At 40.5% G+C, this 24,158-nt stretch overlaps 1 protein-coding gene and 1 pseudogene across 1 annotated transcript in view; one reads left to right on the top strand and one right to left on the bottom strand.

Moving 5' to 3' along the window:
- Positions 1–24,158, top strand: part of POU6F2 (POU class 6 homeobox 2) — a 382,627-nt gene that overhangs the window by 232,300 nt on the left and 126,169 nt on the right. The gene's annotated exons all lie outside the window — the stretch shown is intronic.
- LOC105746523 (heterogeneous nuclear ribonucleoprotein A1-like) overlaps positions 1,218–24,158 on the bottom strand; it is a 56,756-nt pseudogene continuing 33,815 nt past the window's right edge.

Below are 24,158 nucleotides of genomic sequence, written 5' to 3'. Positions count from 1 at the left end.
TTATCTTACAATTACAGAAAGTCATTGCTTTTGCTAGTATAATTATGACTTGAATTGGTTTAGAAGACTGCTGTGCCATGCATATCACACCTCTTAATTCTGGTGTTAAATAAAAATTTGTGTCCTGACAGATACTTCTACAAAATACTTGCTAGGCCAGAGCAGCCCCATTTGTGGAGCATTCCTGGCAGTGCAGGGTGAAATCCAGCATCATCAAATTAGACTACCACTTACCTGTTTTCTACGTCCTGTCTGGCAGATACTTGCTGCTTGTTTCATTGCTTACTTCACTTATTTCTTTTCATCTTTTTGAATAAACAGACCATCTTATCTTTGGCTACTGCCGTGTGTTTCATCTATCTGATGAAGATCTGTTTGGACCCACTTAGAGAGGGAGTCCAAATAATTAATAAACCCAAGCCCTTAAATGGCGCCCATAGCACTAAACCTGAACTAAACGAAACAAAACAGCTAGACATATGTCAATCTCACAGAAGGCCAGGAAAACAGCATTTCCTTCCCAGCAGAAGACTACTACTGAATATGTCATGAGGGGCTGAGATTGTTTCAGATTTGAGGGATGGCTTCTTTGATAATGGAAGGATGAAATGAAAAAAAGGTGAGAATTAAATACACTAGATTTAAGGAGCATTTGCCTGAAATCCAAACAACTCTCAGAGGCTCCCCATCTCACTGGCCCTGGTGCTGCTTCAAGGTTCCTCCTTCAACTCCAAAAGGGTCTTTGCTTAGGTGAAGGTCCCTCAGGCAGAGGGACTCCCGAGAATTCTCAGGGAGCAAGATGAGCTGACCGACAACTTGATGAGCTTAGCCCATGGGCACTTGCCCTAGGCAGCCTCCTGCAGGTCCTGCTTTTTGTTGCCAGACAACACTGTTCTTTCATTCCCCGAGCCAGGAGGCAACTGGCTCTCTCAACACCCTGCCTGCCTTTCCCAGCAATCCCAGTGAGCCACCTCTGACTTCTGGCTTGTTTTCTTCCCAAAGGCAAGCGAAATGAGAAGGATAGAAACTATACATTTCTCAATACTGATCGCCTTCAGTCACTAATGAAATCTTCAAACCCAAATGTAGGTAAGTGTGTCCTTCGCACAAATGTTATGAGAAAGTGACGACTACATTTGTTTTTTTTTAAAAAGACATACTTATTCATCATCATGATTAGATTATATCATCATGTAATAATTTAACAATCAAGAGCATGAGTGCAAAAAAAAAAAACACCGCAATCTGTATTAAAACCCTTTCTGGGAATGCTTTACAGTTTTCACAGAACAGAAACTAAAATAACCTGTTATACAATTAGTCACAAATACAGTTCTTGTGGTTTTTTGCCCACACACATGGGTATTGTCTAAAACATGTCCTCCTGCCACCGCCGTGCTTGGCTGAGTTCACAAATCCGCTGTAACCTGTAGCTTCTCTGTCGCTTCTCTGGCTCTCCCTTCCCGCTAAGCTTTGTTTCCTTGCAGTATTTAAAACCTTCTGCCACTGCCATAGCTGCTGCTGCTGCTGCTCCCACTGCTGGAACCGCCACAGCCACCTTGCTTTTACAGTTTGGCAAAGTATTGGCTCCACCTCCATAAGAGTCAGTGCTTCTGCCTCCAAAGTTTCCTCCCTTCATTGGTCCAAAATTTGAAGACTGATTATTGTAATTGCCAAAATCATTGTAGCTTCCACCATCTCCAAAATTGCTTCCTTCATTACCAAAGCCATTATAACCATCCCACTGCCACATAGCCACCAAAACCACCATGACCACTGAAGTTTCCTCTATGACCAAGGTTGTAATTCCCACCAAAGCCACCTTTATGACCAACACCGAAGTTCCCAGAACCACTTAGACCTCTTTGGCTGGATGAAGCGCTGGCCATCTCTTGCTTACACAGGGCTTTCCTTACTTCACCATTGTGGCCATTCACAGTGTTTCTGAAGGACAATCTTATCCACAGAGTCATGATCATCAGAAGTTACAAAAGCAAATGTTCTCTTCTTGCCACTGCCTCGGTCAGTCATAATTTCAATTACTTCATTTTCCCATATGGCTCAAAATAATCTCTTAGGTGATGCTTTTTGGTGTCTTCTTTAATACTACCACCAAAGATCTTTTTCATGGTTAAGGAGGACCAGGTCTTTGAGAGTCTTCTAATGAGACAGCTCTCTTTGGTTCCACAACTCTTCCATCCACTTTGTGTGGCCGTGCATTCACGGCTGCATCTCCTTCCTCCACAGTGGTAGAGGTGACAAACCCAAAGCTTCTGGAGCACTTGGTGTTTGGATAGCTCATGAACACACAGTCCGTGAGTGTTCCCCATTGCTCAAAATGGCTCCTCAGACTCTTATCGGTTGTTTCAAAGCTTAACCCTCCAATGAAGCGCTCATGCAGCTCTTTGGGCTCTTTAGGAGACTCCGACTTAGACATGGCGGCAGCGGGAGGAAAGACCTGAATGATGCTTCCTCAGCAGAGTCCATGGGAGAAGAGAAAAGTTAACGATCTTATCTCTACATTTGATTTTATCAACGTTTAAAACTTTGGCTCAATTAAGCATTGTAATAAATAAGCACAAATAAAACAGGCACCAAAATTCATAGTTGAGTTTGAATGGAGACAACCCAAATTACAGGGAAATGCCAAGATTCCCAAAGACCAGGGAAGGAATGGAAAGCATGTGGAGGAGTGGCAGGGACCATAGGAAGGTGAATCAAAGGGCTGAGTATCCATCAAGAGCCTAATGAGGGGGTTATGACTCTCAGGCCCAGTCCGTGGTAGGTGACAACTGCTAGATACCTAGGACAGCCACCTTCTTCCCCCCTCCCTTAACACCTTACTGGAAAGTTTACCATGTGGTCTTTTGAAAAGTCATTTTCCTTCGAAAGCTGCCCTTCATTTTATATGGGAAATTGTGCTATATTTGTATTTTGAGAAAATGCTGTCGGGTTATTTTTGCCATTTTTATTCTCGGAGTTTTTACATTTCATTCTGTGGTAGAAGTGGTGTCTCCAGAAATTAGAAAGTCTCTGCCCTCTTGCTGGGTCCGATACAAATGGAGACACAGAGAGAGGCACACACAGGAAAAGGGGCTCTGCCATTCCTTGACCCTGCAATGTGAAAGAAAGACTCAAGGATTGCTAGCAGCCAAAGCTTAATCATGAAACCCCCAAGAGGCTGGACCCAAGGGGTAGCTCAAGACTGAAGAGATGAGCCATATGCCTGATAGCCCACAACTGAACTCAGGAAGAAAGTAAGGAGTCAAGACAGAGAAGTGGTCCAGAAAGAGACAAATCTTACATCTGGTTGCACACAGCTGAGTTCCAGAGATGGCAGATTCTGGAGGGGAAGGCAAGGAATTTGGCAGAGATCTGGAGCCATCTTGTTTCACCACGTGGCAGGACCCCAGGATCACCAGTAGCTGACTAGGGTGAGGAAACATTTCTGATAGTGCCTTGATTTAGACATTTCACAGCCTCAGAACTGTAAGCTTTTACCCTAAATAAAACTCCCATTGTAAAAGTCAATCCATTTCTGATACTTTGCATTGGCAGCCCTCTGAAAAACTACAACTTCGGAAGACGTTTTAATGTGTCTGCTCTTACACCAGGATCCCCAGTCGAGCATTTCTACAAGTCGTGTGTGTGTGTGTGTGTGTGTACTTTAAACCATCACCTAGGTTGTTAAGTTTTTCATTGTATTTTATTTTATAGAGTTTATTTCATTTTCCAGCTTGCCATGACACTGCCTGATTAGAAAAATCCTCTGGATTTGTTTGCTCAGTGATTGATGAACTTTATGAAGCCTTCTGTCTTCCAATTTATCCACGCAGACATAATGAGAGATTGTCGATTATTCTGTCTAAATCCATATAATAATAATAATTTGTTTATAGCTCCCCCCAAATTTACTAGGCTAATTAAGTCTTTCAAGAAAAATGGCTTCCCCTTAATTTGCCTATGGTAAACATGTGCCAACTCTCAGTTATCAGCACTGCCTCTTTTTAAGTAGTTACATACCACTTATTTAATACATTAGGTAAAAGTTTTGCCCGAGAATAAAGTCAATTTCTCCAGCCTGTGGTTTTCAGAAACGGCTTTCTTCCTTCTTTTGAAAATTAGCACATTTCTTCAATTTCACACCCCATTCTCCTGTGCAAATTCAAAACCTGCCAGGCAAGTTTGGTTCAAATAAGCTTTGAACCAGAGTAAGCTAAGGGCTTTCAAATAAAGGGATAAAAGATTACAGGAGAGAACTGCCCCCACCCCACCCCTGCCCAGGAATAGAGACCGAACGGATGGGCCCTATACCAAAAACACAAGCTTTTAGGTTATCTTGTTGCTCACACTCCCTGCTCTAATGTGTTTTGTTCCAAACTCAAAATATTTGGGTAAAATAGTCATATGAAGATTAACAAAGATTAATAAAATAAAGTACTCAATGTTTGTACCACTGAATTTAGTACTTGAATCTACATCCTATTTGTCACTGTTTTTTGTTTTTTCTGGCATGTTTGATTTGCTCTCAATAAAATTGTAAGTTTCATGAGGGCAGGGGCTAAATCTGTCATTCTTGAGAAACTTCTGCAGCGATTAGCACAGCACAGGATCCGTGGCATTTCAATAAATACTTGCTATCTCTCCTTGAAAGAAACAAATAAAGAGAACAAAGAAACTGGAGCAAACCCCAAATTGGGTTTTACATGAGTGACCTGCACTTGCCTCTTTTCCTTCTTTATAGCTTGAGCACCTATCACAGAGCCTGTCATGGTCAGATCACAATAAGTGTGTCTAGAACTGAATCTAGAGTAGGCTTTCATTAATTATTATTGCGTGACAAGCGACCAAACGTCATGGACCCACATCTGAAGTCTAATTCTAGCCCAGTGGTTCTCACACTCAACCTTGCATCAGAATCACACTTAGGGCTTGTGAAAACACAGGTTGCTGGGTCTCACCCCCAGAGATTACGATTCAGTGGGCTTGGGGTGGGGCCTGACAATTGGCATTTCTGACAAGTTCCTGAGTGATGCTGATATCTGCTGCTGGGTGGAGAACCACCCTTAGAGAACCCTTGCTCTAGCACATGTGCTCAAAAAGGCAACAGCTGTTACAGCACAGACACTGCCTTGAACGCATGTCCTACTTTGTTTTATGTGCATATGTAGAAACATCTAGCAGTCTCAGATAATCATTGTTTCAGCCTCTATCTTTTCACAATATTCTGATTCCTATGACTGTTGGCCAGTGCAAAAAAAAGTTGATCTTACATGTTGGACTGTGCAGAATGATGCTCCATAGACTAGACTGGCTTCCTTCCTTCAGTGAATGTGGCAAAAACATCAGCACCAACTATGGTCTATGTGATAATGTACATACCACCCTGGTCCCATCAAGTTGCAACTTTAGGAATGAATACATGAGATGATATATACAGAAAAGTTAAAGAGGGATAGAGAGAGGGAAGTTAAATAAAACCTAAGAAATATTCTCACTAATTCCACTTATAGAAAAAAAAAATGGTTAGCAGGTATATTCCATTCACAACCACCTACTTCAGATATTTATTATTTCTCCCCCATCTTCCATTCCATCTTCCATTCCAATCTACTTCAAACTATCCCAAACATAATATCAGGTTAACTCACTAAACCACAAGCCTGATAATGTCACCCCTTTACACAAATGTTTTCAGTGACATTTAACTCATCTCAGTTGAGATTAAGCATTTCTAAAAATTAAAGTAAAGATCCATAAGGAATTTTCAAAGACTTGATATATGAAAATGTATATATATATAAACAAAGAAATGAAAATTGAAATGATGGGAAAAAATAGTTGTAACATATATGACAGATGAGGTAGGACCTCTAATATATAAAGAAATCTTGAAAGCCAATAATAAAAGAAAAATTCACCTCGGGGGGGTGGAGGGGAAATGGACAAGGACACAAATGAAAAAATTTACAAACTGTACAAATGGTCTTCCAAGAACTTTCAGAATTCAAACCAACATCTCTTGAGCTGTATTTGTAGGTCTCTTGGATATCTAAACAACCCAAAGCTTTGAAATATCCCACTCATGGCTGACCTTGCCTAAATCCTCTTCTCACTATTCCAAATACTAAAAGTACATGTATCACAGGATCTCTCCAAAATTCTGTCCCCAAATCACAGCCAGGAAAGTCTGTAAAGGCAAAGTCAATTAAAAGCAGCAGCAAAGAAATCCAGAAAAAAATCTTAATCCCAACTCAGATGGAAATAACCAGTAAGCAGGTTATTCATGAGGGCAGGGCCCCTTTAGCAAGGTAAATGAAAACCAGGAACTTTGGTGTAGATAGAAGTCATCATAAAAAATGATGTTCCATGCAAGCCAACACTATGCACAATTAGCATGCCTTTCTATTTGGAGAGGAAGCTCTTGGTTTTTTTGGTTTTTTGTTTTGTTTTGTTTTTGTTTTTTTGGTATTCTGTAGGAATTTATAAATTTCCAGGCAGTTTTTCTGAATTTAAGTGAACCTATAGCTAAAATCCCCAAGACAGAGATTACTACGGGTGCCAGAGTGTAATAATAAACTCTAAAAAGTGGAATCATACAGAACATCATTTAGTTAATTTTTTCAGTTAGGTACGCATGTTTTTAAAAAGACAATATTTATGCCTTCAGATTCTTTTCTTCAACTATGTATAACACACAAGAAAACATGTTTGAGGCTGAAATTTAATGTGTGCATGATAGACCCAAATAATAATGATGACCATTGTTGAACAATGAGCCCTGGAATAAGCTCTTTAAACACATTATTTCATTTAATCTTCATAATATCTTCATTAAGAAGGTCTCGTTTCCTTACTTCACCTTTGAAGAAGCTAAAGCATAGTGAAATCAAATAACTTGCACAAGGACAAACAGTAATAATGCCATTAATTGTGCTCTTCTTACTGTGAAATCTATTATATTCCTAACTTCTTGTTTTCATGTGTTTAACTCAAAAGTGCCTTTCTTAAAATTCTTAAAAGGTAAGAAAAATCAGAATGGTACTTTATGCTGGAGTTTTAACAAGCCACCAATATGAACAGAGCCCTCGCAACAGTTCATGTGCCAATCAGGAGGTTTACACAGATGGGCAGGAAGTATCTGCACATTTCCTGGTATTTGCGGTTTCAATTAGTAGTTATAGTTCTTAACATAGAAGTTTTGAGATGTTTAGGCACCACATTTGCATGTGGGAATCCTGTAAAGGCTTTTTCCTTGCTGTGCAATTCTAGTGAGGATGTACAAGTACAACCAGAAGGGAAAAGGTTGGTTTACACTGACAGTGTTAAACCTCTCTGAAAACTTAAGATGGGAAATGGTACTTTGCTCAAGTTCAAGGACATCCTAATGTGTGATAGCTTGAAATGTCATGTATGTGAATCCTGCTGAATATTTGTTAAAAAGGAGAGAGAAAAAATTATCTAAATTTACCACAAAAAAAGCTTCAATAGACAGTTTCCTTAGTTGCAATAGAATAGTAAATTCTTTAACCTCTATGGAATATGACTCAATTTCCTTCCTTTGAGAATAGCCCTCATTATTATTTCTTTCTCTTTTTAAACATTTTTATCTGTAGTTACTTAATTGTAGGGGAAAATATGCTTGCAAATTCAGCCCAGGAAAGCCTATAGATGTGGCCAATATTGAGAATTTCTAGGCTTCTACCAAATAAAAACCAGGCTCACAAATCAAGAGAGCCCAACACAGTAAATCAACCAGAACTGCCAGTCTGTCAGTAGCCAATAAATTAGTATCGTTGAAAATAAAGTCACGCTTGCTTATAAAAGCAGCTATTATTGATGAGTCTAAGACTTTGACCTTCGAATAGCAGTGGTACCATAAACCCACAAAGGGAACAAGAATTATCATTCGTTGAGTACTCACTATTACCAAAACACTTTGCCTACAACATTGTATTTATTCTTCCTAACATCCCTGTAGGTGGGTATCATTAAGCTGACTTTAAAGATAAGGAAACTGAGGCCCAGAGAGGGTATATCACATAGCCGCAGTCATTTAGTAAGTATTGTAGTTTAAACCCAGATCTCCAAAGTCCGTGCTTTTCCCACTGCACCACTATACCACTTTTGTGTTGCTACCAAGGTACCTCTTGAGATTCCTCTGTACAACCTCACTTTCTAGAGTCTATAGTATTCCTTGTCTCAGGGATTTTAGCTCTAGTTTCACTTTTGGAATCATTATTTAATCTAAATTTCTGACTAAATTCAGAAAATTGGATATTCCTGCAGAATTAAACAACAACAAAAAAAAACCCAGAGGCTTCCTTTCCAAATAGAAAGTCTGCTAATTATGCATAGCCTTGACTTGTAGCATCATATTTAATGATAGTCTTTGAAACTATGACTTCTGTCTATACCAGTGCTCTTGGTTTTCATTTGCCTTGCCAGAGGGCCCTGTTTACTGGTTGTTTTCATCAGAATTGGAATTAAGACTTTTTCTGTACTTCTTTGCTGTTATTTTTAACTGACTTTGACTTTACAAACTCTTCTGGCTCTGAATCAGGGTCAGAATTATAGAGAAAAATGTGAGAAGTTGTTATGTAGGAGTCAGTCATGGGTATTGATTTGAATTCCAAAAAATCTCTCAGAAGACTATTTTAACAATTGCTATTATACTTTAAAACAGTCAACAGTCAGAAACCACTATTTTAAAAAGTCTTTTTGCTACGTCATTATGTGATAAATCAGAATGTTCTAGCTACCAGGGGCAGATCCAGGGTTGTAAATCCTGAAGCTTATATAATTGAAGGAGCCCTCTTTAAGAAAAATAATATAAAATTAAATATACAAAATTATGGATAAAATTAATACTTTTTTTTTGTATGTATGTGAACTTTATGTTTTTTTAATTCATTTTTTAAAAATATTACATTCAAAAAATATGAGGTCCCCACTCACCCCCACCGCCCCCACAAATTAATACTTTTTAGAATAAGAAAATAATGCACAACAAATTAAAAATTTTAAATATGGCAAATGCCATAAACATCACAAAATCCATAAATCTAATCTATTATACAGTATTTCCCCTTTTTTGTGTGAATACCTTTGACTCTTCAGATGACGAAATTTTGTAATTTTTCTATAGAGATAAAATATCATGCAGTGTTTCCTCTATCATGGTTAATTTATTTTTTAATCATTGATACTTTTGAAAGGTTTCTTATAACTTCACTCTTTCTTGGTAATGTAAAGTTTTAGGAATGTTATCAAATCTCAGAAAAATCTCTACCAAATTGTTCTCATATAAGTTGTCAGATTTGGAGGAATTTTTCACAGACTGGCTTCCAGTTTTGCACATTTCAAATGTGCCCTCCACTCTCCACATCCCTCCAGTCCCAGGTGCCCCAGAACAAATCCACATGGCCCTGATGGTTTCTGTCACAGGAGTCGTGCTTAAAGCCCCTCCCACACCAAGACAACGAGAAATAACTCTTCACAGAAGTAATTGCAAACCGCATAAAGACATCCCACTAAACACACATAATATATATCCCCAACTCCCCGCTAAATGCCCACAGCCACTTGAAGCACCCCCTGACATGAAGGAAAATGGAGGAGGGAGGGCGGGGCTCAAAGTGGAGAAGAGACAAAAGGGATAACCAACTCCACTTAAAGTACCTTACTACAGCATGGCAGGTGAAGACCTCTCCCAAAGTCCCCCCCTCCCCCTTCAGGAACCTTGAAGGGGCCTGTGCCAGTGAGGGACCCTGAGGTTTAAATTTCATCAGTTTCACGTCAAACCCACCTCTGACTTTCTCATAACACAAAAAGAGGATTGCCAGGTCCACCACACAAGCTTCCCAATCCAGAACCCTCCCAAAGGCAGTGGTTCTAACTACAGCTTGAATGAGAATTTAGCTTGTGTTTTTTATGGAAAAAGACCCTCAGAATTATAACTGGAATATTGGAACACTTTCCACACAAAACGATAAGGTTTTGGATTCCCTCCCCCAGTCCCAGACACCTTCTATATCAAACAGAAGAAAGAGAAGGCCAGCCAAGCCCCAAACCGCTACCATTTTCTCCCTAGGACAGCCAAAATAGGAGCAACTCTGCTCCGTGAAGCCAGGGATGAGGTACTGGGGGGAACTGCCACTGTCTGCCTGTGTATCCTGACCTGCACCCCGGGAACCACAAGTTGCTTGTCCATCAAGTCATTTCTTTCTCCTTGTCAACCCCAGGAATTGCTCCGCCTAGCTCCTCATCCACTTCCCATCACTTCAGCCTAGGATTTTGGTAGCCACTTCGGGAAGAAGTGTCTCAGTTTCTCGCCTGGCATCCTGTAGCTCAAATGTGCACGTGCATGCACACTGCCCTTACAAGACTTCCTAAGAGGATGGTATGGTTGTTACCAATGTCTCCTTCTACATCATCCACCCTCCTCTTTGTTTTATCCCCTTAAGAAGATTATTTTTACCTGTTAATAAGTAAAAATAAAGGGGAGAGCGTGGAGTAGAAAACATAAAGAGAATTGGTAAAGATTCAACTGTGTTTCAGAAAAATCAGGGCTTGGTGAGAGTCTGAGGCATTTTCTTCCAGGAGCAGGACATGGTTCTCCATGAGTGAGAAGGTGGTACAAAGGTCCATGCTGGGGAGGAGCAGGTGGATGGAACGACTTTTGCTGTCTGCCCTTTCCCTTCCTTCCTCTACCCCTCTGGCCACTGCATAGCTAGGGAAGCAGGTTTTAGAATAAGAAAGAAAATCCCCGGAAAAAATGAAGCAATAGAGATGGTGAAGGAAACACTGGAACAGGGGCCATGGCTACTGGCTGGGACAGCCCATCCCCCAGTACTTTCTAAGGAAAAGAGAACACAGGTAAGAAGATTGCCTAGTTGCAGACATTTCACACCTTTTAAAAAAAAATTCCTCAGGTTCACAAACTGAAGGACATTTAAAGAAAACTGAAGGGACAGTATAATGTCAAGGTTAACATTTTAATTGCATAAAATACCGAGAATGGCTTCACTTGTCATTTTTACAAGGTTACCTTTCCTCTACAATGGAGGCTTTTATCCAACAACAGTATACAGGTTGGTGACATGACATAGAATCTGACTTACATAAATGGAGGAGCTCACTTTTTTTTGTTGTTTTTATACAACTCCTCCAGAAGGCACCATCAAGTAGCTAAATTGTGGCCTTTTACACCTTTCCTTGCAGATAAGAAATGCACATGTAAGTGTCATTTTGTACTTTTGAATACGCAGGGCCTAATTCTCCTGTAGAATGTCTGGCCCCTGGGTGCCCAGAGCCTCATCAGCTTCAAAGAGGGTTTTGCAGGTGGAATGGCAGATAAGCGGTAGAGAATTTAGCTCTTTGGGATGATGTGATCACTTAACAAAAGGCTGCTGTAACCCTGAGAGAAGGCAAAGTTACGGTTACGGTTGGAACCTTAACTCTGAATTCCCTGAATCTAGGGCAATCCAGAGTATATAGCTTCACAGTGAAATACATCACAGCATTTTACAACAAGCAGAAAAGGAAAAAGAAAAAAAATCTTGTAACGGGTGGGAAGCCTTTCAGCTCTGTGCATTGGATCTAAATTTTTTTTGGAAGAGTAACTTTCCAAGGTTGAAAACTAGCTGAAGGAGGTTTCCACATGTTACACACATCCAGGAAAATAACAACTTTATGCATAAGGTGTGGTAAGAATAAGTGTCTTTATTGGTCTATTCACCAAAGTCTGTTTCAGTTTTCATTCCATAAGCCTCAAGAACACAAACGTGGTTGTCTTCCATAAGCCAAGATTTATGAACAGAACACCTTCTTCCCCAGTCTTGAGATAGAAACCCAAATCTGCATGTGTCCAGGAAAAACAACTGCCTTAACTATCGAACTATGAAAAAGAAGATGCAGTCCTCTTGAAACAGGACCGATTCTTTTTAAAAGCAAGAAAATTCCACCACGCATCAGTTTATACTTTGTGATGCCAAAGGATGACGTTAAATGACACGTGGTGAGCCCACCAGCTTTGCTCTCCCAGCCAGGAGGAAGGCAGAACTGTGGTCATCATCCACAGCTAAAAGTATGGGTTTCACTGAATGAAAGGCAAAAGAGAACACATGAGTCAAGAGTCTCCAAAAGAGTTGGTGGCCCAGAGAAGGAGCCCTGTTGGAAGTCCCCTGTCCCACCTCAGACCAGTGGCCCCCACGGGCATCTTGTCTTTTCCCGTCCTTGGCTAAGAATGGAGTAGGGAAAGCTGCTTGGGAGGAGAGAAGGAAGAAATGAAGCAGGGAAATGAGCACCTACAGTTGACTTGGTTTCCAGTGAAAAAGATTCCAACTGGAGTTGGGCAAACAGAGCAAGCCCTGGGGAAGCAGGATACACCCTTGTTTGGGTAGAGTCATCCTGGTGCACAGATTTTAACAACGTTTCATAAGAGAGGACAGGGAGTGCATCTTCCAAGTGTCCTCTTTCCTAGATCTTACTCCCTCACGCAAGGTACATCCCCCGCCCTCCACTGAAACTCGGAGGGGCAAACCACCTCTGAGAAGTCCACCAAAGAATATGGGAGAATCCACTCACACAATATAGGAGCAAATATAATCCAAGTGGGGGCATGCATTAAAAATGTATTTTTAAATATGTTTAAAAAACTTAAAAAGCATACTTTTTAAAAGTCTGTCAAAACATATTATGCCTCTGCTCTAAACTCTCTAAAGGACACCCATTTCACTTCTGATTACTTTGTCATGCTGTAAGTTATCCTATTACACTTATCACCTTCTAACACGTTGTGTAATGTACTTATTTATTATGTATGATATTTATTTTCTTCTCCCTCCACTAAAATGTAAGCTCCGCAAGGGAAAAAAAAAGATTGTCTCTTTTGATTCCTGATTTTTCTTTAGTACCAAAAATAGTGCTTAGCACTTACTAGGTACTCAATAAATACTTTCTAGTTGAATGAGTGGATGGGTGAATGATGTTACAGCATTGAAATAACACAGAAATAATACAGTGATACAACTGTATATGGGGTAGGTATAAGTACAGGAATAAGAATGGGTAAAGGTAAAGATGGAGCTAGAAATGACTACGGTTATAGAGAAAGCCACAGGGAAAGGCCGAGATAGCTGGAGATACACATGAACAGAGTAAAATAAAGGAACAGGGCATGCAAAAGCCAAGTGAAGAATTTATCCTGGAAAAAATAAAATCCAGGAAACAGAAAAAAAAATTCTCTATTAAAAAATGAAAGAGAATATGGAATTAATGTCACAAGACCTTAAATAGGCAGTAACATTGAATGAAAATTTAAAAGAAAGGATAGAAGACTACAGAACATTATGAATCAGAATAACACCATCATGGAGTGGATAAATAAATAAGAAACACCAAGGAACAATATACATTACTAAACACAGAATTAGTGGTACAGTACCTCTGTGCAGTGAACATAGAGGAAAAGGGGCATAGACTAAAGCAATAGAGGGAAAAAAGATATGGAGGAATTGATAATGATGATCCAGCATAAATATAATTGATTTTCCAAAGAAATTGGAACAAACATTTGGAAAATGTAATAGAAAATGTGAGTGGTAATTGTAACACCAGCAGCAGTTGTGGTTGTAGAAATCTTAGTAGCATGTCTTATAATCTATTGACAGAGTTCAACATTCAACTTACTATCTTTTCAGTAGTCCTGTTTTGGATGCTCAAATAATACCATTTAAGTCACTGAGCTCATGGATTTGAATTTATTTCATTGCTGAGGATTCTCTGAACACTAGTAGGCACGAAGTGTTTTTATTTCCACTTTTTCATTCCAACACTAACAGTGTAATTGTGATCTTATTCATAACTGCATCTGATACTCATCCTTACCAAATCCACGGATCCAAATAAAAGGATTTTGACCATAAGGGATTAGGATCTCAGGCAGTGCAGCTGAGAAATAACCTAGGAACAGGGTTTGTCCCAAAGTTCCTTTAGCTCCTGCCCCAAGTCAATTGGTTGCTGTGTGAGCAATCTACACCATACGGTGGAGAGTTGCAATTCTTGGGTGAATGAGGCCTGGGAGGGGATACCAAGAGTCCTCACATCCGTAAAGCTCTTTGTGTCATCTTCCAGGTAAGACTTGGGTCTTGGGGTAAAATTTGTGCATATTATTATTTAAAAGTCTTTAGTTTTCTTAATTGCCCGAAGTACGGACCTGCATATCCTCTAAGTATATATTTCTAAAACCCAACAGCAGATTCTTCCCATTGCTTTACTGTGCCTCTCTGCTGTGGCCGGAGGAAGATAAAATGTTGATGCAGTTGTGAATTTAAGAATTGAAATTGATTTTATTAACTGCATGATAATAAAAGCGAAAAAAAACTTACTAAGGCTTATTTGAGTCTGTCTGAATATCTCTTCTCTGTTTACATTCTTTCACTTGAAAAGTGATGAGCAAAATTTGAGCGCATCCAAGAAGGCAGGGGCTAAGATTATGAAAGTATAAGAGGGGACTCTGTCCGCCCAAGAAAAGAACAGAGACCTCACCTTCCTTCTCATACCAGAGCAGGAATTTCTCTTGCTTGACTTCCCCTCTCTTCTGCCCTCAGTCATCCTTTATGCCATAAAGTAGTAGGTGTAACCGAGACACCTTACCAGGCTGTGAATACATCAGAGGATCCTCTAACTCAGTGGTATGAAAAGCTGCCTCACAGTAAGCTGGACTGGAAAGCCACTGCCTTGAGGACTGGCGCTCTTGATGTGTTGTAACAGCCAGTGTGCTCTCAAAGCTGTGGTGCTTTCTAATGTGCATCCCTCCTTCTTTGATAGTTCAGGTTTGCTTTGAAGTAATCACAGAGTCTGGGACGTAGTAGGCCCGCGATAAATGTGTTGCCTGGAAAAATGAGGATAGATATACAACGTTGTTTTTGTGCCAAGGAAACTTTTCGGATTTAATAATTGATCGTCAAAAGCTAAGAGATGATGAATTACCATAAGGATTTTTTTCACTCATTTGCATTATTTTAAATAAAATAGCTTTTTAAAAGGAAACTTTTGGAGGCCTTTTAAATTATTTCACCTATATAATCACATATTTACAGGGAAATTCAACTAGATGTAGAACTTGGTCTAGAATTCTAAGCCAATTAAAAAAAAAATCCCTCTTGATATGAGTGGTTATCGGTTCAAGACATATCCAAAATATACAGATAAACAATCCTAACTTTTCTTCTGTGTGTACCTCAAAAATTCATTTAAGATGTCTGGGTCTCATTTTCCTTATTTCTCAAGGGTGAAATTGGGTTTGATAAGTTCCAGCTGGTTCTTCAACATTTTGGCAGAATACTGGCAGAGGAAACTGAAATTCTAAGTTGTCTTTCGCTGTGGTTGGCCTCTTAAAGCCCTCACCCCTGCATTTTCCCTGTCTCCCAACCCTGACACACATACCAATATCAACTGCTTCTTTCTTGGCACTCACCACAGTCTTCTCCCTCCTTTCCTATATTAACCTATACTAACCCCATTGCTGTCCTGTCATTTGTAAATACCTCCAAAGCAATACCACTCAGATATGTGGCACAGGCCACCAACCTGAGATTTTTGAGGGTAAGAAATACACCTTGTTCTTGGCATTCTCAGAAGCCAGATAACCTGGAGCCCGTGGGCCACTGCTTACTCCAGGGTAGGTCGAGTATCCCCTGCATCAGCAGCCTGTTTAAAAGGTGCCAATTCTTCAGCCCACTGGAGGTGATCAAAATCTGTGGAGGTAGAGCCTTGGAATCAGCATTTTTACAAGAACTCTAGATCACTCTGCAACCTTAAGACCGGACAACCTCTGCAATATACAGTCAGTAAATACGTGTGGAATGCTGAATGAATACTTCTAGAGAAGGGAAGACTTATCTCTCCCCCAACAAAGATCTTAGACTCACAAGGGTAACTCCAGGGAGAATAGGGGGAAAAATCAATACACAAGGTTCACTTAAACTGAGTGAAAATCTATTTGCTGCAAAGGAACCCATCTGCTCTCTTAGGAGACACCAAACAAACCTTCTTCTAAGGTTTGTGTGGCCATATTGAATAAGTCATGACTTATTCAACTTTATTTTGACCCCCACTGTCATTTTAAACTCATTTGATAGGGCTGGTTCTTCCCCTGTAACCAAATGACAATTCAAGGAGCTCTCATGACTTTTCTGGTCACTCCTAAGTAATACCAAATGACCTCACTTCAGTAAATGGAATAGAATATACTAAGTAGCAATAATAAATAGAATGTTCAGACCAGGTAATAGGCAAAACTCCAAACTGATTTGAAGTTTCAGCTCTCCCCAGCCCCTGGCTCCTGTATCTCCACCCAACTGCAAGCAGAAAGTCTGCACTTGCGGAAAGGGGTTAGTCAACTCTCTGTCTGTCTCTCTCTCTATGCTCCCACCTAATGTTTTAGCTCTTCCTTCCCTCTCTGACTGTCTTCAATTTCTGACCCCTTCAGAGGTAACTGAAGCTGGAACATCCCTGCTTGACTGGCACTAATGTCAGCTGGCTTCATGCTCATCCCTCGATGCACGTGATGCACCCCCCTTAAGCTTCAGCTCCCTGGGACACGTGGCACTCCCTCTGCTTTCACTTCGCTGAGATCTGCTCACTCCTTCCCACGACCTCTCAGGCAGAATGTAAGATGACCCACACAGCCCTCTCCTATGCATGTGAACCACATCTGGCTCCTAGAAGATCCTCACACAAACCCCAAGTGCCAGCCCCTGGGCCCCCCTCTCTCCTCAGCTTCCCCATTAGAGCAGCTAACCAACCTGTTGTTTACCTTTTGGATTTCCCAAGCAAAAGCCCAACATAAGTACAATGTGCCCCCTACTGCAAGGGCACAAACAAGTTTTTTGCATAGGTCCACTGAAACCCTTCTCTCTGGACATGAGGTAAAGAGTCTCTGCACCCTGGAGGGTGTGGGACTTACCGAATACTGATAATTCCTTCTAGAATATACTACTTAAAATCATATTCCAATAGATAAAGAGGTTAGCAAGTGTTTACCTAATTCTCCATCATTTTAAAAGTCAAATCCGCAATCCACTGTAGGATCTCTGCAGCAATGTTCATAGGACCTTAGGTGGAGCTCCCATTTTTACTTCCTCTTATAAGAGCATCAATGAGAGCATTTCTGCATATCTCAAATCTTTCTCAGTCCCCAGAATTCAACTTCCTTGGAGGGATTTTCTCATTAAGTTTCTGCTGCCACCCACAATGCTGAGAGCTGCTGCTCCTTCGATTCTCTAGCCTCAATAACACAGACTATTTCCTTAGGGGCCCATAAAAGAATGAGACTAAGCTAGAATGTATAATGTGACTTTAGCAAAAGTGCTACTAGGTTTAGGTAGTCAGGCTCACTCTTCGAGCTCCGTCAGAAATTGAGCTCTTCTCACCTGGGAGAGCCTGAGCACAGCCAAGAATTCTCAAAACCTGGCCCAGAAGAATAAAGACCATCAAGGGACCAGAATTCCTTCGGCCACCTGCGCACATCTTTCACCTTCCGCATCTCTGCCTGAAAACCTATTTCATTGGATACCAGCAAGGGCCACATGTTTCAGGGAAAGCCAGATGCCCTTCTTCCTAGTGGGTAACAAATGTCCTTATCCCTGGATGGACCTTTAAGCCTGGACTTTAGAGGGGCCTGAAATCCCCTCGGTTGTGTTAAATTTGGCATGAATAGACATGTCTCTCAGGAGAGAATCTATATTTGTATTCTCAAAATGGTTCACGACCCATAAAGGGTCTAGAGGTTCAATGTGATCTTAACAAGGACAACAGTGTTATAGTGTATCTATAAAAGATGAGACCATGCCTGGGGCGCCAGATAACCACACCTACTAGGTGCTAAGGGTAACAGAAGAGCCTGCACCAAAAGATGAGCTGGGTTTTTTAAAGAAATATAGTGCCATGAGAGAAACTGGGGGGGGGGGGGTGGGGAGTAGAGGGGAGTGCATTTCAGAAGGCAGAGTAAACACGAGCCAAAGCGCGGGCGTGAGAAAGTCAAGTGTGTTTGGGGAGCAATAAGCAAGTCACTCAGCAGGAGTGTAAGTAGGAGATTGGTGACAGATACAGCCACAAAACAGGGTTGGGGCTAAGTGGTCAAGGGTTTTAATGTGCAGGGTAAGGATTCTGAACGTATTTTGGAGAAGTGGGGAGATGGTGAAAATCATTAAACCAGAAGAAGTGTTATTAATGCATCGCATTGCATCTCAAATTGGGCATTTTCATGTCTGTTTTTCAGACACACTGGGAATGAGCTCCAAAAAGGAGCTTGTTCATTGTTATAAATATAGCTTCCTGCACATTGCCTTAGCACATGGTTGAGTAATAAGAGAAGATGGGTAGAAAAGAAAGAAAGTAGGAAAGTGGAAAAAAGAGGGAAGGAGGGGAACAAGGGTAGGAAGACAAATGAGCAGGGGGAAAGGGAGATAGATATAGAGATAGGGAGAGAGAAAGATGCAGAGAGAGAGAAAGAAAAGATATGCCTTAAAAAAATGTTGGAGGTCCCAGGTATTGGTTCTTTTGAGAGCTAAAGAGACCCACGGGTTCTATGGTCATGGCAGATGGGGTTCACTGCCATGTAAGTTGGCCCTTCTTTGGAGCTGGTGTTTCTGCGTGATGGAACTGGACTCAGATGGGATCTCTTTTCACAAGACTTTCATGCTACTTTACTGGAATTGTAGTTGGTGCTGGGGTTTAAGATATATCTAGGGGATTTGAATCTCTGGACTGACAATATGATAGCCAGGCCCTCAGCCTCAACAGACTTCAACCCCTACACTCTGATTTATTGGACTTACCCCACTCAGCTAACATGGAGTTGAAGAATGTCAACCACCACACCATGGAGCCTAGAGTGCCTACAACTGAAAGCAGGAGGATTGCATCCAGTATCCACGTGGAATCTAAGCCCCCTCTTGACATAGATGTGAAATGGACACAACCAATCCAAGGTCCACAGAGAAAATGTGGCATTGGTGTGGGAAAAGTGGCCATGGTGGCGGCTGGGTGCGGGGAATGGGAGGAAGAGATGAGATGTGGAGGCGTTTTCGGGACTTGGAGTTGTCCTGGGTGGTGCTTCACAGACAATTACGAGACATTGTAGATCCCCCCAGGGCCCACTGGATGGAACGTGGGAGAGTGTGGGCTATGATGTGAACCACTGACCATGAGGTGTAGCGGTGTACTTACCCAGAGGCCCAGAGATGTACTTACCAAATGCAATGGATGTGTCATGATGATGGAAGAGAGTGTTGCTGTGGGGGGAGTGGTGGGGTGGGGGCGATGGGGTTGAATGGGACGTCATATTTTTTTAATGTAATATTTTTAAAAAATGAATAAAATAAAATAAAATAAAATGTTGGAAGAAAGGACAGCAGGAAACTTACAGCAGGCCAGGCAAGTTAACAACGAGTGCTTTCATGAAAAGAGTGAATAGCTTATATTTGGGAGATGCTATGTTATAAAACTTATACACTCTTCTTCCTCTAAATAGCTTTTCTCTAATCTCACAATTCTGCTCAGGACCGGTATTTGATGTTTTCATTCATTAATATAAGTAGAAAGACTCTGTAGTGTCATTTCACCAGTACTGTGAGTGAATTTGCGCCCCCCGCCCCATCTTATAATCGCCCCCAGTTTCCCTTTGAACAGAGCATGCATTTGCTGATGGGGAGAAGTAGACCGTGGCCCGCAAAAGAGGAGAGAGCACTGACCCGTAGGGACTCCACCCACTGCGGCTTTGCCCTTCTACAGCTGCCCACTTATGGGCCCCGCACTTGCTATGCTTGGCTGGCTTCACATCCTGCCAGCCAGGATGTACTAAAAACCTGACCTTTAACTCAGACCCTCTTGATCCATCTGCTCCATTATGTTTTGCCCCAGTTTGGGTTGAATTTGGGTCAGCCCGGGGTTAGGGTGACATTTTTCACTCTTCTAAGATTATGGTTTAATCTGTCCATCTCAGCCCCACCTGAAGCACTTTTCTGGTCCCCCAGATAACCTTTCAGCCTGCTTTGAACTTGTCATAGTCTCTGCAACCGCATTTTATATACATACTTCTTGTTGGCTTCCCAGAGCACTCCTGCAGATCCTGAATCTACAGTGTCGCTATTTCCTTTAATAAGTTTCTAGTTCATCAACAAAATTATTCTACAGAATTTTCAGGACTTAGCTCTAGATATAGTCTGAGTGGTTGTCTTTGATTCAAATATTTGAATCAAATTTCCTATAAATCACTAATATTCCCCTAAGTGAACTGCATATCCCCACATGCTTACAAGTCCCATGATTTACATATAGTCTCCTAGAAACCTGACCAGTGGATGTCTTTAACACCAAGAATCCTTATTTTGTGCATCAAGCCAGAGCAAGCATATGATATATGCTAGGCAAAGAGAGAAAGTGCCAAATCAAATTATTAAGCTTACCTACTATTTTCATTTCTCAATTATTTAATGAACATCTACTATATGCAGGTTGCTGAGAGGAAGCAAGAAGATTAAGAAAACTAAAGGCCTGAATAAAAAAACTTACCTTCCTTAGGAAGCTGGTAAGGGAAGCAGCTAGGCACACATTAATTGTAGGGCAAGTCACAAGTTGATGGATGTGCAGAGGAGAGCAAGTAGTTCTGGCTACTGTGGGCACCAGCCCTGCCCAGGGGCAGAACCTGCGACTCTGCTCCAGTTTCCATTGTCCCTAAAGGGGAAGGAGAGTCATGGGCCAGTCTTTTTTATTGTTTTTAGGAACAATGGATGATTTGTATCTTATGTCGATTCCCCTGACTTTTGAATTTTATCAACCAATTAAAACTTTTTTAAAAGCCCCATTTCTGTACATGTAGAGGTGTGGCATCCCCGCCAGCTGGCTTTGTCCAGCCATGTACCACCAACTTCTACATCTCAACTAGAAAGGAGGGTTCTTGGAGATTAGGAAGAGTCGAGAAATGCAAGTTAGAGCCATAGTGTGGTTGTTCTCCAATATTGCTCTAACTATGGTTTAATTCTTTGAACTGTGGAGAACTATCGTAGATTCTTTTTTTGTTTTTTCAATTAGTGAGACAATCTCATCTGTGCTTTGGAAAGATAATTCCAGTGGCAGGTGGGCATTTGGCACCCAAATTGACACCCACATCTCCCCCTATTAATAACAATTTACAATAGCATGGTACGTTTGTTACAATTGATGAATAAATACTGAAGCATTGCTACTTACCAAGCTCTGTAGTTTACCTTGTGGTTTAGACTTAATTCCAATGCCCTAAAAATGCCCCATGTTCCACCTATTATTCCCTCCCCGTCTCCTCAGAACCTCTGGTAACCACTATTCTTTGTATCAATGTTACATGTTCTTCCATTACTACAATATTAATAAGTTTCTTTTGTCCATGGTTGCTTTCCCCCTTATGTTTCTTTATTCCTTAACCTTAATGATTTGGGGATGGTGATGCCCGTAATGTTTCAGATTGAGAGGGAGCTTAGATTTTCTGGGGCAGATGAAAGGAACTGTTCTTGTTGGCAGTTGTAGATACTCTCAGTTTTTTGGGATGGGGGTTGCCCATCATCATCGTTTTGTTCATTGTTCTGGAAGAATTCAATGAACTGGAGAGTAGGTGTTGGCCACAACTCTGCTGAGATTCAGGGCTCATCCAGTGTATGAAGAGACCGAGGATTTAAGTCTCTGAAACATATTTAATGAGTATAGTGCTAATTATAGGCTCAAATGAAAGGGTTAGGTGAATCATGTAAGGAAATTATAAATAAGTCTATCTCTGTAACAGTGGGAGAAATAGGTTGTCATATATATTCCAAAGTAAGGCCCACTTGATGGGGTGCTGATTTCAGGAGGTTATGTACCCTGCCTATGGTGTCTGGATGGCTCTAGAGCCCTCAGGAGCACCCCTATTTGAGGCTTTGTTTACTCTGGCATATAGTGAAATCCACCTGGGACATACATAAGTGTAACCTCTGGAATGACATCCCAACTCATTTTAAATTCTCTTAGCTATAAAAACCTTTGGTATTTAATTTCCCCCCTCATTTATAATTTCCAAATCATCACTGGTTGGTGCTTGGCATTAATCCCTCGGTGCCAGGGAAGCTCATCCCCAGGAGTCATGTCTCATACGGGGGGGAAGGTGGTACAATTATTTGCTGAGTTTGACTTAGAGAGGGGTCATATTTGAGTAACAAGAAGGTTTTCAGGAAGTAACTCTTAGGCAATAGTTATTATTGATGACACTTGTTGAATGAATGAATGAATGAATGAATGAATGAATGAGAGAGAGAGAGAGAAAGAGAACGGGGAGGTAGAAATATCCTAACATAAATATTAGGAGAAATATACTAATATTAAAGGTAAGAAATTAAAGGCAGTTAATAGATATGTTCAATGATATAGATGAGGCCAACAGAAAATAATAAAAATGGAAAGAAAGTGAAAAATACAGAAACTCTGTGAAAGACAGAGTGACACCTTTTGTGGAGGTCATTTTTCTGGCTCACCCTTTCTCTGGGACTTGATAGGATGGTCCTTTCCTGTCCCCCTGTGTTGGAGTGGTACCATGGGACTACTGCTGGCCAGTGAGTTGTGAGAGAAAGCAAGGGAGGTTATCTCTGGCCCAGAGCATTTTATTCTCACTCTCATAAGCTCTCTTTCCTTTTAGCATCATCCTGGCAATGTCCAAGATAGTGGCTGCTCCATCAACCTGGGCACCAAAGCCATGCCCCCTGCCAACTTCTGATGATGTGAAAAGAAATAAATTTTGATTTTAGATTTTAAGAACCTGTCCTGACTGATCCATGTGTGTTTGCCTTTTTTGTCTATACTGCACTAAACAAAGTAAAAACAACATTCTTTTATTTCCCATAAGCAAGATAAACCAGCCTGGCAGAAATCCATGAGACATTTACAAAAGCATTTGTACCCATATAAGTGATGCTATTTATTACATTACATTCTAGCCCTATTAATATTCCAGCATTTATTGCTTTTTATGAATTTTCCCAGGATTCAGTTTTGATGACCCTTTTACCCCAATAGGGTTTGTCATTAATATAATTAGTTATTTCATTAAAAACTATTAGCCATCTTCTTTTACATACAAAAACCTTTAAAATGAACTATGTGACTTGAGTGACTAATTTGTACATCAATACAAAAAGCAAATTATCCATGCAGTATCCATCAATTATCCCACTAAAGAATTCTTCTGTAGGGATGGAAAGAAAAAAACAACAATGGGAATAGTAATACCATTCATTATGTAATATGTTTAACTTTTAAATATTAAAGATTTTGCTATGGCATGAAAGTCATTTTTTATAGGTTTCTTTTCAATGAATTTTGAATGGAATTGCAAATCCAGCAGTGATATATTTTTTATTCCTACATCTCAAAATTAGTTTAAGGAATGTGTTCTCATTTATTGTGAAGATCAGGCCAAGCTGGAATATATATATGGTCCTTGAATGTGTGCATTTAGATTTCTTCTTCTGTAAAATGAGAGGGAAAATATACTATTTCCTCTTCTCAAAGAATAAGCAAAAACCAGTGAAGTAAGATCTATAAAGCTTTTTGGCAACTCTGAAGTTGGTGTATAAGAACAAAATTGAATTGCCTGTTTAGAGAGTTTAAAGTTCAGCCTAGATAAGGAAGGTTTGTAGTGATATGGAGGAAATTAAAAAGAAGAGAACTTGGATTCTTAAAAAGAAATCTCTTGCTATACACGCTATCCTCCACAGCCTTCTAAAGGAATCAGCATCTTTGTCACTTAACTTCTTTTAATCTGAACTGACAGACCACTGGAGAATAACTGTAGGGAATAATCCCCAACTGGCAGCGGGGATAGGTTAAATTAACCATGAAAATAAGCACTGGCCCATGTACCTATACCCTAAAAGAAATTTGAGTAAATATAACACTGTAAACACAGCACAGTATCTATTGAATTGCTTATACTTTTTCCTGCAAATCTCCATTTGAAGCAAAGGCAAACACTGATGCTTTGAAAACCCAGGGTTCATCTTATTTTGCCCATAAAATAAAGAATCATCTCTTTATTTTATTAACATAGTATCATTTCTCCCATTTCCACAACATCATTTTCGGTAACT

This window comes from Dasypus novemcinctus, chromosome 5 (genome assembly GCF_030445035.2).
Source record: "Dasypus novemcinctus isolate mDasNov1 chromosome 5, mDasNov1.1.hap2, whole genome shotgun sequence".
Taxonomy (NCBI): domain Eukaryota; kingdom Metazoa; phylum Chordata; class Mammalia; order Cingulata; family Dasypodidae; genus Dasypus; species Dasypus novemcinctus.
This window is presented reverse-complemented; position numbering and strand designations above follow the sequence as displayed.